Genomic DNA, 5168 nt, shown 5'->3' with positions numbered 1-5168 from the left:
CGTTTGTATGGCACTGATAAGCCGCAAGTCCTCACCTGGGGACGTTCGGCCGCCAAGATGCAAGTCTTTTCAATTGACGCCACTCTGGACTACCTTCCTGTCAGTATGCTCAAATATGATGAGGGCAACACAACTCTCAGTCGTCGAAGCGAGAAAATCTGCAACCCACCGGGAATCGATTCCGGGCTCACTCTCCAGGGCTGTCGTATGCGCTGATTACTCAGCTACGGGGGCGGAGGGGGGGCGATTATGTTGAAGTGAACCAATCTAACCAGGAAGTTATGAATTTGAAAGCTGGCTACAATGTCAGTTGATATTTATTCACTCTATGACATACATCGAATGTGGTGCTAAATTTGCTTACTTCACACTTTAATCCCACTCTAAACGTTGTTGTTATAATTTAAGTAGATGATAAGTAAATCTGAAATATCGTTTCAGCAACCATAAGTTCAGTTTTAAAGTACGCTTTAATCTAACTTCTGTTTGGGTAGTTGATAACGTAAGGTTCTGTTTTGGGAATTTGTGAACGGAACAGAAACAATAGCCGCCAATGTTTCTTCAGAAGAAGATCAAGAATTAATGGAAGTAAAGACCCACCTGGCACTGTCCACGGCAGGGAAGTTTATGTTATTTTCTTATATTTTATATGCACGTCAAGTTCTGTGGTACCAAATTGAGGAGAAAATCTGCAAGATCATGGAACGTATCACTACATGAAAGTACAACATAAAAGTAATAACAGATAAAATAAAATGTTTATGAACCCAAAAAATATCAAGCCATAAGTTTCGCTAAACGCCGTCAACAACATAACATAAGAATCAACTTAATTTTTCAAGGAACTCTTCAACACAACCGAGGGTGGGACCCATGAGGAAACTCTTCAGTTTCGATTTGAAAGAGCTAGGTTTACTGCTAAGATCTTCCAATTCTTGTGGTAGCTTATTGAAAATGGATGCAGCAGTAAACTACACACATTTCTGCACAAGATTTAAGGACGCCCGACCCATATGCAGGTTGGATTTCTACCGAGTTTTAACAGAGTGAAAGCTGCGTATTCTTGGGAATAAGATGATGTTGTTGACATGAAATGACAGTAAAGAATGTACATATTGAGAGGCCAATCTCAGAATACCCAGACTAGTCAACAGGGGTCGACAAGAGGTTCGCGAACTTACACCACTTATTGCCCGAACCGCCGTTTCTGAGACAAAAATTTCCCTTTAGACTGGAAAGAGCTACCCCAAAATATAGTACTATACGATAAAAGCGAATGAAAATAAGCAAAGTTAACTAATTTTCGTATCGAACGATCACTTACTGCAGATACCATTCGAATAGTAAAAATGTCAACATTAAGTATTTGATCAAGATCCTGAACGTGGGCTTTCCACGACCGTTTAATATCTATCTGAACACCTAGAAATTTGAACTGTTCAGTTCCACTAATCATATGCGAATTCTGTGAAATCAAAATGTCGGGTTTCACTGAATTATGTGTTAGAAACGGTAAAAACCTTGTCTTACTTTGATTTAACGTTACTATATTTTCTACAAGCCATGAACTTATGTCGTGAACTTCACTGTTTGAAAGCGTGCCAGTGGTTCACAAAACATGCTTTACTACCAAGATAGCATCATCAGCAAACAGAAATGTTTTAGAATTACCCGTAAAACTAGAGGGCATATCATTTATATAAATAAGGAACTGGAGTGGCCCCAACACTGATCCGTGGGGCACTCCACATTTGACCGTACCCCACTCAGACTCCACATCACAACCTTTCTCAACACTGTGAATAATAACATTTTGCCGTCTGCTGTTGTAGTAAGAGATGAACCAATTGTGAGCTACTGCCCGTATGGTCCAACTTCTGGAGCAATATTTTGTGACAACACAATCAAACGCCTTAGTTAAATCCAAAAATATGCCTAGCGTTCGAAACCTTTTTTTAAATCCCTTCCAGTATCTCACAGAGAAAAGAGAATATAGCAAGTTCAGTTGTTAAACGAATTCTAAAGCCGAACTGTGCATTTGATAGCAAATTATGTGATATAAAATGATCAATTAGCCTTACATATACAGCCACAGTCTTTTCAATAACTTTAGCAAACACTGATGGTATAGAAACAGGTCTGAAATTGTTACGTTAGCCCGTTTTCCCTTTTTATAAAGCGTCTTTACTACTGAGTACTTTAATCGTTCAGGAAACTGAACATACCCAAAGGAAAAATTACAAATATGGCTAAGGACAGAGCTAACATTTACAGCACAGCACTTTAATATTCTGCTAGACACTCCATCATATCCATAATCGTTCTTAGTCTTTAGTGATTTAATTACTGACTCAATCTCCGCCTTGTCAGTAACACTGAGGAGTATTTCATTCGTCAGTCTAGGAAAGGCATTTTCCAAGAGAGTTTCCCTATAGGAACTAAATTATTTAATTCACCGCGCAATGCTCTGAAAAAGATTGTTAAATACTGTACATATATCTGAGTTATCAGTAACAGAAATTTTTTTACTACGAACCGACTTTATATCGTCGACCTTGTGCTGCTGACCAGACACTTCCCTCACAACTAACTGTATGGTATAACTTTCTCCTTTGAACTAGCTATTCTATTTGGGCACCAGATACTCTTTGCTTTCCTAATAACATTTTAAGTACCTTACAATACTTTTTGTAATGGGCAACTGTGGCTTAATTGCGACTACTTCTAAAATTTTGATATAATTGCCACTTTTTTCTATGTGATACCGTTATCCCTCTAGTCAGCCATCCATGTCGCCTTTTATTGCCAGTACCTGGTTTAGAACATTCTAATGTAAAGCAGCTCTCAAACATCATTGTAAATGTGATAAGAAAAGCATTATATTTTTCATCTATTATCGCCACTATAAACATCCTGCCACTCTTGTTCCTTGACGTGTTTTAAAAAACTCTCTATTGGCGTTGGATTAACTTTCCTACACAGTTTGTAATGATATGTAACATTTGTTTGAGGACAAAAGCCTTTTAGTGTTAAAATTTGTGAATCGTGGTCTAAGAGGCCTTTTACCCTTTTACTGACAGAATGCCCGTCTAGTAATGAAGAATGAAAAAGAAAATATTGTCTGTGGTTGTGTGCTACTGTTCCCCTGCACCCTGGTTGGAAAAAACACAGTCTGCATCAGATGATACGAATTTAGGAGGTATACCAACATATGTTTCCTTGCACAATCATATACAAAATTGGAGTCACCACATATAACCAATTTCTGGTAGTTCCTATAAAGTGAATCAAGAACCCTCTCTAGCTTGAATAGAAATGCTCTGAAGTCAGAGTTAGGAGACCTATAAACATCGAAAATTATAAGTTCAGTTTCATTAAATTCAACTGCCCCTGCACTACATTCAAATATCTGTTCAATGTTGTGCCATGAAACGACTATGGACTCAAATGGAATATTGTTTTTTACCAACATGGCCACTCCGCCACATCACAAGGAACTCCTTGAAAAACAACTAGCTTATCTGCATCCTGGGAAAGGAGGACTCTGAATTGTCAAATTATTTAACTGGTGCTCCGATATATCAATAATTTCAGAGTCAACAACTTTTTTAATCAGTTCACTAACTTGATCTGTAATACCTCTTATACGAGGGCGGTTCAGAAAGTAACCTCCGATTGGTCACAGTGCGGGTTGTGGGGGGAGTAGCGACGCCATCTGTGCGTTCACGCACTCAACAGGTCAGTCGGCATCAAGCCGTGGTCGAGTGAACGTCGTACCTGCGCTAGTTTAGTTTTTGTGGCAGTTTGAAATGTGTGCTGCAATAGAAAACCCCGCCAAATGTGAAGTGCGTGCTGTCATAAGGTTTTTTACAGCCAAAGGATATTCTGTAGCAGCTATTCATCATGAGCTTTGTGCCGTGTACGGACCAAGAGTTATGAGTGAAGGAGTTGTCCGTGAATGGGTACGTTTATTTAAAAGTGGACGAGAAAACGTTCATGATGAAGAGAGGAGTGGTAGACCGTCATTGGTGACTGACGAACTCGTTCAGACAGTTGATGCAAAAGTTCGTGAAAATCGACGTTTCTCAATGTCGGAGTTGTCTACTGGTTTTCCACAGATTTCTAAGACTCTCTTGTACGAGATAGTGACAGCAAGATTGGGTTACCGTAAGTTCTGTGCACGATGGGTGCCCAAAATTCTTACCGACCACCACAAAACTCAAAGAATGGCCTCTGCATTAGACTTTCTGTCACGTTATGAGGACGAAGGAGAACCATTGTTAAACAGAATCGTGACCGGTGACGAAACCTGGATTAAGTACGTGAACCCTGAGACAAAAGAACAATCAAAGATGTGGGCACATTCAAATTCGCCTACCAAACCAAGAAAAGCCTCGCAAGATTTTTCTGCCAGAAAACTGATGGCAACGGTGTTTTGGGATGCCAAAGGGGTGTTGTTGGTTGAATTCATGGAACGTGGTACGACCATTAATCAAGACGTGTACTGTGAAACAATAAAAAAGTTACGACGGGCTATACAGAACAAACGCCGTGGTATGCTGACTTCCGGTATCGTTTTTTTGCACGATAACGCCCGTCCTCACTCTGCTCGCAGAACAACGGCCCTTCTTGAGTCCTTCAAGTGGGACGTTATCAACCATCTACCTTACAGCCCAGACCTGGCGCCAAGTGATTATCACCTCTTCATGCATTTGAAGAAATGGCTCGGGTCACAGCGGTTTGATGACGACGAAGAGCTCAAAGATGCGGTCACAGGCTGGCTCCAGGCACAAGCGGGTGATTTTTATGCAGAAGGAATTTCAAAGCTTGTGAAGAGATACGATAAGTGCCTCAATCGCTATAGAGACTATCTAGAAAAATAGTGCAAAGATGTAGTTGTAAGATGTATATATTAAAATATTTTTATTTAACTTGGTGTATTTTTTTAAATCAACCGGAGGTTACTTTCTGAACGGCCCTCGTATTTTGATGAAATATGCTAATTCTTTCTCTACTTGGAAACATGACGTCCTTTGAAGTTGATACCTCAGAGGGACTTCCTTTAAGCAGTATACCTATCAGCCGATTTCAGTCTAAAAAAGGTGCAGCTCTAACACCGACTACTACAGGAATCATCCCACCACCCGTCTATACTGTCACTTATAAGC

This window comes from Schistocerca nitens, chromosome 6 (assembly GCF_023898315.1).
Source record: "Schistocerca nitens isolate TAMUIC-IGC-003100 chromosome 6, iqSchNite1.1, whole genome shotgun sequence".
NCBI classification, from domain to species: domain Eukaryota; kingdom Metazoa; phylum Arthropoda; class Insecta; order Orthoptera; family Acrididae; genus Schistocerca; species Schistocerca nitens.
Note: the sequence above shows the minus strand (reverse complement) of the source record.